The following is a 14,129-nucleotide window of genomic DNA, read 5'->3' as shown; positions in this document are numbered from 1 at the left end:
GCGTCCAGGGCCGCCCCGGATAGTCTGCCAATAATCGGGAAGCACACAGAGGGTTTGTTGCTGTCATTTCGGTTCAGGCGTTTGTTTTTCTGGGCTGGATTTTTCAGAAAAACTCAGCGCATTGGGTGTTGAGCGCTTTGGCAGGCAGCAGCGCCGGGCGAGTTGCTGGCAGAGCAACGCGCGTTGGAAGAGCACCCAGCAAATCAACACCCAGGACTTCAAGGGCCTGTTCTCTGCCTCCTGGAGCTCTCTGGGTGGCGATACAATGTCAATCTGCTTTCCTCTTGGTATCTGCACCAGCCAGGAACTAAAATGCCGTTTGCCACACAAATAAGCTCCGGAGACAGGCTCCGTTTGCTCGGTTCCCTATTGCATTGTCACCTCGCCTTATCCTTAGGCAACAACGCCATTTTTGTGGCTAACCCTTCTGTTTACTGTTAACAAATCTGCAATTAAAACGAGCTACACAAATGTAAACAAGACAAAGCCACACACGCCAAACACACACAGCCCGTATCAACCCACCAAAGCCCCCACCCTTCAGCCCAGCCACCCCAAATGCCCGGAACCCCACCCACCACAACACAACGCAGACACTGAAAAACGAAAGGCCAATACCTAATGCCCATCCCTTGCGCCATGCACCCCCTTAGCCCAGAACCACACTTTCCAGTGAGCACCCTGCCCAGATGTTCATTCCTATCCCCAGGCATTCCCCAGCTTCCCAATTCCTCCACCGAACCGACACAACAGCTGGCTGCGAAGGCCTCCGAGGGGCGCTCTTCCTCAAGAGCGAACACAGCGCCAATGTCATCAGCAATAATCATTCCGAGGCTGTTTTCACCACAGCACGCAGCTCCGTACACATCCCCTTTCTTCAAAGCCTCTGTGGCAATAAAGAAGTCTCAGTTTGGTAGCCACCTACCTGAGCAGTCGTCTTCTGATCCAGCTCTCCCCGTTCCATTGTCCTCCGTGCCTGCTTTACTCTTTCACTGCAACTCTTTATTTTTTCCCCCCACTTTAAAAAAAAATTCCAACTTTGCCTTAGGGACGAGCAGAGTAAAATGTCACTTACCTAAAAAAAAAAAGAGAGAGAGAAAGAGAGAGAGAAGAGAAAGCCAAAGTATTACACACAAGTTCTTTGAAATCAGGTCAGCTTAAAGCTTTGAAAATGACTATTTTCCCCTCCTTTCTATATTTTAATGAAACCTGCTGCTTTTCAAAACCTGTGTCCCCGGGTTCAGATTTCCCTTCATTAGCACTCTTTTGTTTCACGCTGTGCCCCTCCCAGACCCCCCATTGCCCCCAGAGAGGTCAAGGGAGAGGCAGAGAAAAGCACATCAGAGAGCATGAGTGGAAAAACGTCAGGAGCCTGAAATAAGAAAATATGAATGCATGCAAAAGACTCTTTGGTGTGGAGAAATTGCAGAAGTTAAGAGACAGAGAAGAATTTTGCTACTCTAAGTACTTATATGGCCTTGAAAATTGCAATCCCTGAGCACCCCACGACCAGTAACTGGTTTCATGCTTACGGCCATTCTATCAGGTGGGGAAGTATTATGCCCATTGTACTGACGGGGAACTCAAGCACAGAGGAGATTAAGTGGTTTGCCCAAGATCACTCTGAGAGCCTGTGACACAGCCAGGAGTTAAACCAGGGCGCTTGCTTCACAAATCCAGTTTTTCTTCCCACGAAGCCATCCTCCCTACTGTGGCTACCATAGGACTGAGACCTACGGGGCTTCCTCTGGTTCGTTTTCAGATGACTCAAGTGATGGGGCTTCCACTAGAGCTTTCAGGAAACTATTCAACAGCCGAATGGATCTCACGGTTCGGAGATATTTCCTGCTATCCCTCCCTCTTCATAGCGGGCTCATTGTCGGTATCTGAGTGTCCCACTACAAAATGGCTGCCCAGATGGGACGAGAACCCCCTGTGGGTCTCAGGTGCCCAGGACTAGCCGGTCTAACAGGCAGAGTACGTAATATGCTGTCACAGTGTCTACGAACATATCACCCTAGGTTGGCTGGCACTAGAAGCTCCAAGAGCCTGATGCTTTCTCACAGTACTGTGCATCTGGTCTGGAAAACCTCATGGTATGGTGGTACCTGTTTGTACATGACCAGAATTAGTAGTTGAAATCAAGCCTCTATAAGCAGCAGAAAAAACAACACTCAACTGAGACCAGCCCAACTCTGTGTGCCTGTGACCGTCGATGGATTTCCACCTAAGCCCCGATGAGCGAAAATACCGCTAGAGTGGCACTGCCCAGCATTTAAGCTGCGTCCTCACCAGTCTTCCTTCTCTCCCTTCTGCTTTGTCTTACACCAGCATACCACACAAGCAGCCTCACAAGATGGAGGACTAAGCCTTGAGCCCTCTCGCTGCTCCCTTCTCAAACAGGTTCTTTGCACACAGGCCCCCTTCCTCTCTGGTGTCTCGCAAGGATCCCATGTCGATGCTTGCAGAGAGGTTGCCTGTTTGATATGCAGCCCCAGTTCAGAGCCTGCAAACCAAGCCTGTTTCAATGAATTACCGGCTGATCTTTATAGGGCCATCATAAAACCAAGAGTGGTGACAGCCCAAACTGCTCCTAATCAGTTTCAACTCAGGAGATTCTCTCACCCTCGCCTTTTGCAGCAGAAGCAAATGCAACAGAATTAACTCTTTGCCTTCTGCTGCTTCGTGCGGATTTGGCATTGCAGGAGCGGGATTAGGGAGAGGAGAGAAACAAGGAGCAGACACTCAAGGAGCTGGACCGAGTGAATTTGGCAGCTGCGCTTTCCTTTGGGAAGGTTTAACCTTTAAGCTTTATGCAGGGTAAAACGGATTTATCTGGGTTTAGACCCCATTGGGAGTTGAGCATCTGAGTGCTAGAGACAAGCACACTTCTGTGAGCTGATTTCGGGTAAACTTGCAGCTTTGGGACAAGTGATTCAGACCCTGGGTCGGTGTTGGAGCAGACGGGAGTGTCTGGCTCAGCAAGACAGGATGCTGGAGTCCTGAGCTGGCAGGGAAAACAGAAGCAGGGGTAGTCTTTGCAATCACAGAGGAAACAATACAGTGGAGGCATGATAATCAAATGCTGGAGCAAGTACCGCACACGGAGCCAGCCTCTCAGAAATGTATTCATGGCCCAATCTGCCATAATTCAATCCAGTTAAAACTGCTAGGGACTGGGTGGGTCAAACAGGGCATCAGATCTAACACACAGAGTGGGACAGGAGCTAACGCTGGACAATGCTAGGCCCCTAAATGATTGGATGGGATTCACACCTGGAACCTCTGGATCTTAAAGCATGAGTCTCTACTGCCTGAGCTAAAAGACATGATACTCCATTAGCCCAGAGGGTAGCAGGCTCAACAACCTCTGTGTGGTCCAGCCAACAACAGATGGAGACAGAGCGTCACATTGAGCAGCTTACAACTGAAAACTCTACATACTCCACAACATATCTTCATGCCAGATAACTTTGCCTATTGGTTGGAGCGGAGAACTGGGAACCAGGGGACTCTGCCCCGATGACAGACAGGCTGCTGGGCTAGATGGAACACCGGTCTTCTTGTCATTGCTTTATTGTTACGCTTTATATTAATGCGGTGCCTTGAAGCCCCAGCCTTGGTCCAGGACCCCACAGCACCAGGCGCCGTACAAACACAGAACAGACTGTGAATTTTGGGTCGAAATCCCCCAAAAGTCAGCGTGAAATGTAGGGTGAGAAAGGATCCGATGCAATGTGAAACACATTCACGCAACCCCCTGCTGAGTGACACGCCCACCCTCTGCCCAAGACCCAGCTTTATCCAGTAAGAACGTTCCCCTCAAGCTGATGCTATTGCCCATTTCCCAAGCCAACACCGGACCTGACAGGCCAGCGATCTGATCCTCCGACAAGGCCGCAGTTTTGATGCCTAACGTTATTCTATTTCCACCAGAAATTGCTTTCTTTTTTATTATTATTTTCCAAGGCTTCCATTTCAAACCATTATTCCTTTGAGAAAAGCTTTTACTTTTGCCCTCATTGCTTCACACTGAGTTTTCCTGTGTATTATTATATTTTTTTTTTTGGTAGCAAGAATATTTATTGATTTTCACACTGGGCAAAGAAACACACTACACTCCTGAGAGGATCTCCATTTCCAGGAGCCATGAGGTTCCTGTCAGCCCGCCACACAACAGAATGGTGAATTAAAAGGCAGAAAATCAAGCGGAGGTCTGCACTGCTCCTCCCATCATGCAACAGGGTAGGGGCCCAACTGTACCAGAAAACAAGAGAGCAGAAGCATGCCGTTTCATTCATTCATTATTCAAAATGAGGCACCAAACTGTTGATGCAAACAGATCCTGACTTGCAGTATGTTCATAAGCAGCTTACTGCGGGGAGATGGTATTCAAAATCTCAGCTGTTCTGATTGGATGTGCAGGTCACTTTTGTTCTCCAATCAGATCACGATAATTCTTGGAATTGGATTTCCACTGATAATACTCGCAATTAAGAGTCTGAAGTTCACTCTCTGCAGCTATTTTCCACCATCTGCTTAAAATTCACCATTCCTGCCAGCAAATTCATTGGCTACAATACCAGTGGAAAGTGAACCCACAAGAGGGGCGGACATGGGTGGAATATTATTTGCAGCATTCTCTCAGCTGTAATTCTTGAACACCTTGGAAAAAATAAAACAGGTATCCCAGCTGTAAGCCACAATTCTGCTACCGGCTCTGCTAGAGAAGAATCTCACTGACTTCAGTAGAACTCCCCAATCCCGGAACAAGCGCGTGTGTGAGGCTATGTCTACACTACAGCAGCACAACCCTGGTGCTGGAGCTGTGCGGCAGTGTGCACACTTCCTCCATAGACAGAAAGGGCATCCTGTTTTATGGGATGGTAGGTAACTACATCACCAGAACAATTCTACTGTTGACCTAGCTGTGTTTACAGTAGGGGTTAGGTTGACCTAATGGCGTTGCACAGGGTGCAAAATTTTTTACAGCCCCGAGCAATGTAGCTAGGTCAATTTGAGTTTTAGGAGTAGACCAGGCTTTAGCATAGATCCAATTGCAGGTCGTGAGCTGTACAGTAGTACCATCCAGATGGGGGAATCACTTGATCTTACAGGGAACATAAGAACTCCCTGCAGCTCTGAAATGACAAAGAAATGACAGTACCCAACAATTAACTGTTCTTGCAGATTACTTTGGAGCTATAGGGGATGTTATTGGATAAATGCAAGATTTAGGTTCTGCTAATATCATTATCTATATTAAAGCAGCTCACAGAGGCCCCAGAATGAGCTTGGGGTTTACAATCCAAAGGGATTAGACAGACAAAGGATTGGAGGGAAACAGAGGTAGAGGGAGGGGGAAGCAACTTGCCCAAGGTCACAGAGCAGAGCTATGAACACAGAACTCAGAGACTCAGAAACTTTAAGGTCAAAAGGGACCATCGTGATCATCTAGTCTGACCTGCACATTGCAAGCCACAGAACCTCCCCCACTCCAGAAACAGACCCCTAACCTCTGGCTGAGTTACTGATGTCCTCAAATCATGGTTTAAAGACTTCAAGTTACAGAGAATCCACCATTGACACTAGTTTAAATCTGCAAGTAACCCAGGCACCATGCTGCAGAGGAAGGCGAACACCCCCCTCCTCCCCCTCCAGGGTTTCTGCCAATCTGACCTGGGGAAAATTCCTTCATGAACCAAAATATGGTGATCAGTTAGGCCCTGAGCATGTGGGCAAGACCCACCAGCCAGACACCCAGGAAAGAATTCTCTGTAGTAACTCAGAGCCCTCCCCATCTAGTGTCCTGTCTCCAGCCTCTGGGGATTTTTGCTATTGGCAGTTGCTAATGGGCCACATGCCATCATAGGCAGTCCCATCATCCCATCCCCTCCATAAATTTATCAAGCTTAGTCTTGAAGCCAAATATGTCTTTTGCCCCCACTGCTCCCCTTGGAAGGCTGTTCCAGAACTTCACTCCTCTGATGGTTAGAAACCTTCTGATTTCCAGCCTGAACTTGTTGATGACCAGTTTATAGCCATTTGTTCTTGTGTCCACATTGGCGCTTAACTTAAATAACTCCTCTCTCTCCCTTGTATATATCCCTCTGGTGTATTTATAGAGGGCAATCATATCTCCCCTCAGCCTTCTTTTGGTTAGGGTAAACAAGCCAAGCTCTTTGAGTCTCCTCTCACAAGGTAGGGTCTCCATTCCTCCACTCATCCGAGTAGCCCTTCTCTGCACCTGTTCCAGTTTGAATTCATCTTTCTTAAACATGGGAGAGAAGAAATGCACACAGTTTTCCCGAGGCGGTCTCACCAGTGCCTTGTATAATGGTACTAACACTTCCCTGTCTCTACTGGAAACACCTCCCCGGATACATCCTAGGAGTGCATTAGCCTTTTTCATGGCCACATCACACTGACGACTCATAGTCATCCTGTGATCAAGCAATACACTCAGGTCTTTCTCCTCCTCTGTTGCTTCCAACTGATAAGTCCCCAGCTGAGTCCCAACCCAGCACCTTATCCTCTAAACGATGCTGCTTCTTCAGCATTTTCACCATTCTACCTCCTTCCTCAATTGATACGAACATGGGAAAGACACCCATTTTGTCCCTCACTCACTGATCTCCTCTGGCAATACCTGGGAAATGAGTTAATCACCCATGCTCCAGAGTTACACAGCTGGTCGTGGCAGAGGACTTACACAGTTATTACGGGTGTCTTTGCATCCTCCCATAAAACAGGATGCCAAGGGCATTGCTTGCCAGTTATTTCTGATGCAGCAAAAAAAGCATGAGACAGGAACCGCCAATGGGTATGGTTATGTCTCTCAGTTTAGACTGTAGGTAAATTCTTTGGGACAGGAACACTTTGCTTTGCTGGGGCTTAACAGATAATTATCGACTGTAGAGGGCTTTTCTCTGTACATTTCATTATGCCCCACCTTACGGATGGGGAAATGACGTGTGCAAGGATAACTTGCACAAGGGCTGGAAAAAGACCCCTTGTCCTAATGGCTAATGCCCAGTCTAGCCATGGGTCCATGTTGCAAACATCTTCATGGACCTGCTTCCCTGACCCCCAGAAAAGAAAAATAAATGAATTCACTTCTCTTGGCAGCATGGAGTGGAAGCCCCTGTTGCTCTGTAGGAAGGTTTCCTACCAGGCCCGCTGCAGTTTACTCCAAGCGATGCATGCTGGAATGCTTGCCCCAGCTTCACAGCATGCTAACGCTCAAAAAATTCAGATCACTGAAGGAAGAGAAACTGCAGTAGCTATGGGAGCTGACAGGCTCCTTCCTGACGGGTTCCACCTCCTTCCTAAACCTTTCTTGATGGGGGAAGCTCACAGCCCCAGATTAACTGGCGTATGCTTGAGACGTGGCCATGGATTCATGGCGAAGAAAAAGAAATTGCTTTCCAAGATGTGCCGTCTTGCTGCTACTGTCAAACACGGGGTGAGCTCAGCCAAAGCAAGGATGCAATCTGGATGTCAGAGCATCATCTGTCGGCTGCTGCAATCTCACTGTCTCCCCACCCCCACCTCTACATCTCTCCTGAACTCCCCTGCCTCCAAATATCACACACAGCGACTCCTGTCTCTGAACACTGATCCTGCATACTAGTGTCTCTGTGTGCACTTTTGAAGAAAGAAAGAAAGAACAAACAGACCATGGAAAGGGAAGAGGAGACAGATTTGCAGCACTTGTACTGTTCCCCATGGGGAACCCACAGAAGTCCTGTCCTCGGCCAGGATCCCCCTGAAACACTTTAGCTTACCGAACAACAGCCACCTCTGAGGATTTCCAGGCTCATCCGCCCTGCAAGGGGAATTCCACTGAATGATACTGAGTTCCTGTTAACAAAAAGGCTCCTGTGAGGATAGGTGGAACACTAACGCCCCAGGGCGGAAGGACAGTTAAGTGGTTAAGGCTCAGACTTAGGGGTCCAGAGTTCACTACCTCACTCTGGCATGTGTTTCACAAGAGACCTAGGCAAGTCCCGTCATCCTTCAGGCCCAGATTTTTGAGTTAGGCACCTAAATACCTTTAAATGATTGGGAGCAAAGTACCTAAATCCCTTTAAAAAGTTGCCCCCCTGTGCCTCAGTTCTCCATCTGTACCATGGGGATACTAGCATTGCCCTCCTTCTCAGGGCTGTTCTGAGGATGGCTCTGTGTGGCGCTCGGCTACTGCGGCGATAAGGCCCATGTAAGTACTACGACAGACAGACAAGAAAGGAGGGCCGTACGTCTGAGACCTCCAACAGGTGGAAAGGGATTGAGAGTCAGCTCTGACCCGGGCCTGTGTGACGGGCTATGAGTCCATAGTCCCCCACTACACATGCTTTTAATAACCAATTAATATTTATTCAGCACACATCCCTATTAGATCTAAATTGCTGGCTCGGCTAGGAGGGCTGTTCTATGTTAAATGAACACTGACTCATAGGCAGCATTGATTGAGAGTTAATTATGTGTTAGCCACATGCGGGGTACCTATCGATCACGGCAAACCCAACGTAACGGCCCGTGCACGAGGCTTCAAGTCATAGCACTCCAGCAATGTGGCTGACTAAGCAACACATGCTAGTTTGGAGGAGGTGAATTGCAGTGACATGCATTACCCCCACCCGCCGACATACAGACGGTAACCTTTCTCCTGGGGAAGCCATCCCTGGCCCAGCCTTCTGTCAAGGGAGTGCCTGCTCTTCACCCAACCTGCTCTCTAAAGAGGAGGCCAGGGCCAGATCCTCAGCTGGTATCAACTGGTGTGGTGCCACTGAAGTCCAAAGGAGCTATGGGAATTGACGCCTGCCACTCCTCTGCCCACACCCTTCTACAAAGGCACCTCTGTGGTCTCCAAACTGAGCACCCAAGCCAGGGCACAGAGTCACTCATGGGGCTCACCTACCCTGCCACCGAATCTCCTGCTTGGGGAGCCCCAGGACTCCGAGAGCCTCCCGAACACGAGAATGTCTGGCTGAGCCCAGAGATGAGCCAAGCTTGTCTCAGCTGAAAGTCCACCATGGTGCTTGTGAACAATAACACTCAGTGATACCGGGGCCCAGCTATCCGCTGTGGGGGATGATAAACCTACTATCACATATGGGACGAGAAACGGAATTCCGGCATTGTGGCTCCAGAAAAGGGTACCCAGGCAGCTCAGATATGCTGCGTCCACCTGCATGGAGCCAATGCTGAAGTCTCTGGGTCTGAGTCTCCATTGCCCTGTGTTTTGTGCTGTCATTTTCACCAGGGCCAAGTGAGCATAAGGCACCGCCATTCTATGGTGCTAGCTCACCCATCGTCCTAACTGCCTTTCCGGCCCAGTAGCCCAGCCTCCAATGCCTATACCCAGTGCAGGGTGAGAGGCACTCTGCATTTAGCTGGGACATCATATCTTAGAAGGAAACTAATATTGCGTGAGAGGGAAGTACAAAAACTAATGGGCCAGACAGGGCAGTTGATCCTTCTGGATGCCCATACATCAAGCTCAGATTGCAGTCAGATCTCGTTACTGGGGTAGGTTGGCCTAGGTGCTGATCATATTCTCCAGCTTTCAGGCTACAGATCCTTAGCATCGCTCATCCAGGAGTAAGGGTTGTGCCTGCAGTCTAAAGCTCTAAGGCCTGCCTTACTGCTACTGGAATCCAACCCAGCGAAGAGAATTCACTCTTCAGCTCCACATAATCTACAGTTGCTTACTTTTGCCCTAACCTTGGCCTAGAGGCACTGCTCCCTCCTGAGGTGAGAATGGAAGCCAGGTTCCCATGTTCATTCAGTCCCAGACTTCCCGCACCTCCCCATTAATGAGCTTTCAGTCCTGCCCTGCAGAGGATACCATCTTCTCAGGGGAGGAGGGGAAATACCGTCCCCCGACACTCATCCACCTGGGGGCTTGCCCCATTCTTGTCCACCAAGAGCCACCATCTCGTGGGATGGAAAGGAAAGAAAGTCTGCCAGGTGAACCCTGGCCTTCCCTTTGGTATCTCCCCCATACCTCCACACACACCCTGCTCCCTCAAGGCATCAGAGGGCAACAAGCAACCTTGGCTAGCAGCACGGTCTAGTGAAGAGGGCATGGGCGTGAAAGACCTGGGTTCTATTCCCAGCTCTTCCACCGACCTGCTGAGACGCCCTTGGGCAAGTCACTTCACTTCTCCGCACCTTTGTTTTCCTTCAACCCCTTTGTCTTACCTGTTCGGATTGTATGTTCGCCAGGGCAGGGGCTGCCTCTCACTATGTACGTGTACAGCACCTAGCACCAGGGAGGGGTCTGATCTCTCTACTGGAATGCGAACAATAGTAAATGCCAAAAGCAATTCCAGTTCTGCTCTCTCTCTCTCTCTCTCTCAGAGTCCAGTTTGGACAGAGATGCCCAGCAAAGAGAGAAAGATGCAATTTGTCTTTGGAAAGACTGGCCACCAAATCCCTTCCCTCTTGAATCAATTTCCGAATAAAAACTGGAACATAAAACACAAACCCAAAAGAAAAAGTGCAGGCCGGCTTCTCGCCCCCTTCCCCACCCTTCTCCTATGGTAAAGCCAGCAGATACTCCAAGCCTGGCCAGGCTCACTGTACATATACAGCACACGCAGCCTCTTATCTGCATTGCTTCCACTGAAGGAGGTGATTAACTCCCTGACCTGTGGAGCTTTAAGGCGACCTCCGAGAATAGATAGAATCTTGTTATCTTGTAATGAGTTTTATGGCTTATTTCAGTACATTTCAGCCATGTTTCTCCAGTGATTAGGGCAATTATCAGCCAGTGCATTTCAGGATTATGAATTATGGAGCTCTCAGGATGCTAAAGAAAATAGCCTCAGAAAGGCTAGAGATATTTTAAAAAGCTCTCCGTGCCCCCTCTCCACTCCGATAGTTCTTTAACCTGGAAGTTAGTCCCCTCTCTGACAGCTTGGGAAATGAGACAATCAAAGGAGCTAAGTGTCAAAGGTTACGGTGTATTCCAGTGGTTACAATATGTAATACATAATATTTAACACTCCAAGTGCTTTACCGAGGGAGGGAAAGGAAAGAGGGAGTGGAGTTTTCCCGGTTTAACCAGTGGGGAAACCGAGGCACAGCACCTCAGAAGATATCCCCAACAGGTGGGATTTGTCCTCACTCCCAGCCTATAGACCACTTTGCTAGCCCACATGACCTTCCTGGAAATGAAGAGACCAGGGTTCTGTTTCTGCCAGCTGACCCACTGGGTTTGGGCAAGTTAGTCATCGCTTTGTGCCTCAGTTTCCCCATCAGTAACACCTGCCTTGAAGGGGTATCACGAAGCTTAATTCTTGCTCACAAAGCGCCGACAGAGCCTCAGATGACTGGCAAGTACTAGAGAGATGGGTGGGTGATAATATCTTTTATCGGACAAACTTCGGTTGGTGAAAAGACAGGCTTTTGAGCTACACAGAGCTCTTCTTCAGGTCTGGGAAGGGTACGTCTACAATGCAATAAAAGACCCACAGCACGGCTGCGGCTGGCCCAGGCTTATGTGACACGGGATCCGGGGCTAAAAGTTGCAGCGTAGATATCTGGGTTCGGGCTCAGGCTGGAACCTGGGCTCTGAACCCCCATGTGAGGGGTGGGTCTCAAAGCCTAAGGCTCCAGATGAGCCTGAATATCTCCACTGCCATTTTTAGCCCTGCAGTGACCCAGACGCTGAGACTTGGGGCTGTGGGTTTTTTAGTGCAGTGTACGTGTACCTAGAGTGTCACAGCTAATTACAGGGGCGGGCAAACTTTTTGGTCTGAGGGCCGCATTGGGTTTCGTAAATTGTATGGAGGGCTGGTTGGGGAGGGGGTCGTGGCCCAGCCCCCACCTCCTATCTGCCCACCCCCCCGGGACTCCTGCCCCATCCAACCCCCCCCTGTTCCCTGACAACCCCTCTGGGACCCCTGCCCCATCCACACACCCCTGCTCCCTGTCCCGACCGCCCCCGGACCTGCGCCGCCCCATCCAACCCCTCCTCTCATTCCTGATGGCCCCCCAGAACCCCTGCCCCATCCAACCGCCCCTTCTCCCTGTCCCTTGACTGCCCCCGGAACCCCCGCCGCCCCATCCAACCCCCTGCTGCCCCATCCAATCCCCCCTCCTTCCTGACTGCCGCCCCGGGATCCCTACCCCATCCAACCCCGTTTCCCTCCCCCCGACCACCCTGACCCCATCCACACCCCTGCCCCCGACCACCAAACTGAACTCCCCTGCCCTCTGTCCTGCCCCCCCCCCGCTCCGTGCCCCCTTACTGCGCTGCCTGGAGTACCAGTGGCTGGTGGCGCTACAGCCGCGCCGCCTGGCTGGAGCAGGGCCACACCGCCACCGCCGCTGCCGCCACGCAGCACAGAGCACTGGGTCAGACCAGGCTCTGCAGTTGCACTGCCCCAGGAGCTCACAACCCTGCTGCCCAGAGCATTGTGCTGGCAGCGGAGCGAGCTGAGGCCGTGGGCGAGGAGGAACAGCCGGGGAGGGGCTGGGGGCTAGTCTCCCGGGGCAGGAGCTCAGGGGCTGGGCAGGACAGTCCCACGGGCTGGATGTGGCCCGCGGGCCGTAGTTTGCCCACCTCTGCGCTACAACATGCTGCAATCAAGGTGAAGTGGGCACTTAACACCGCCACAGTCATAGGACAAAGGAGGGTTAGTGGGTTACAGATTGCTGTAATGAGCCATAAATCCAATGTCTCCGTTCAGTCCGGGGTTTGGGCTGTCTAGCAGAGCTATGAATTTCAGCTTCCAGGCTCATCTTTTGAAGGTGTCCTGGAGGTTTCCTTTGAGGATGAGGACTGAGAGGTCAGAGGTGGAGTGATCTCTTCCTCCTTGTATATAGCTGTGACACGCTGAGTACCTCTCAGACCTGAAGAAGAGCTCTCTGGAGTTCGAAAGCTTCTCTCTCTCTCCAGCAGAAGTTGGTCCAATAAAAGATAGGACCTCACGCACCTTGTCTCTCTTATACCCTGGCACCAACATGGCTACACCACCACTGCAAGCCTCACTGGCAAGTGCTAAGTGTTTCTCCTGCAGTAGCTGCATCCTGATACAAGCTGCAGCAGGCGGGGGATTTTTCACGCCGCATCTGCGGCGTGGGGATGGGACACATATTGGAACCCTGCAAATTAAAGGCTAAATTAGCCCTCCCGGCCCAAAGCTCATAGCCATGTGTTCTGAGCTGGCATCCGTTTGCTTCAGAACCTCGACACCAGAGCTGCAGCTGTGTTACTGCTGCCGGCGCCCCGGGCTTGGCTCCGGGCTGGGATGGCAGGAGAGGGTTTAAATAAGCCAGGCCTGAAGTGCAGGCATTTAGGTTTGGGGAGCCAGTCCCCCGGGAGGGCAGGAGTCCATCAGCCCTGGCTGGGGTTGAGCTGGGATTCAGAATTCTCCCCACCCCTGCAGCAGAAGTCCTCAGTCCCAGCAAATTCCTCCTGACAGGAGCCTGTTTGATGTCCTTATCTGCTAGCGCCAAGGGCCCGCTGAGCTTGCTGCAGGCAACAAGGTCACAGCCATTCCCCTTCATCCCTCCTGTATGCTCTCTGGGTTGACTTTGAAGCTGGGGCTGCTGGATGGGAGTTTAGTGAGTAATCTCTCAAACCGGGCCACCTTTAACTGTGAAAGCAGCAGGGACTCCTAGCCCCTCTGGCAAGAAACAGATTATCCATCTGGGCAACCGTGCCGCTGCTCAGCCTCTCTGGGTCCCATCCAGCATGGGGCAGTGCTATTTTGGGCCTCTTGGGGTCTCTCAGCCAGTGCTATTTATGTCCCTCTCTCCAGGATCTCCCATCAAATCTTGTGTTTATTTATAGGGCTAATGCCACTGAGCAGCTTAGTTCTAACCACATGTCTGGGATTACTCAGGAGGTGAATGGACAGTTACTAGGGAATCCTGGTCAGCTCATGGGATCAACCCCTACCAGCATTATGCAACCTACCCTAGCCCAGAGCAGATCACTGTTGGAGGAGCTGGGATGAAGTCTCCATTCACAGACTTGGTCAGGTTGGGCTGGATAAACACGGCTCCATCCACACCGTGCTGGCAAACACATGGTGCAAACTGGTTTTAGAGAGCGCTTAAAGCTAGTTCAAGGCCAAGTCCACATGGCTGCTTGGACCCCTCATGAACTGACT

At 50.7% G+C, this 14,129-nt stretch overlaps 1 protein-coding gene across 4 annotated transcripts in view; it reads right to left on the bottom strand.

The window, feature by feature from the left end:
• NTM (neurotrimin) overlaps window positions 1-14,129 on the bottom strand; it is a 697,991-nt gene that overhangs the window by 451,508 nt on the left and 232,354 nt on the right. The window contains exon 1 of one of the 4 annotated variants that reach the window (XM_054005751.1): window positions 7,788-7,822. The exons of 2 other annotated variants lie outside the window; for them this stretch is intronic. The gene's annotated coding sequence lies outside the window, so the exon portion shown is untranslated. Of the gene's footprint in view, window positions 1-925; window positions 977-7,787; window positions 7,823-14,129 lie in introns of those variants that run through there. One more of the 4 variants, XM_054005750.1, reaches the window with a different exon arrangement.

The sequence above is a fragment of the Malaclemys terrapin genome, chromosome 15 (assembly GCF_027887155.1).
Source record: "Malaclemys terrapin pileata isolate rMalTer1 chromosome 15, rMalTer1.hap1, whole genome shotgun sequence".
Lineage (NCBI taxonomy): Eukaryota > Metazoa > Chordata > Testudines > Emydidae > Malaclemys > Malaclemys terrapin.
The sequence above is the reverse complement of the archived record's forward strand: the minus strand, read 5'-3'. Positions and strand labels throughout refer to the sequence as shown.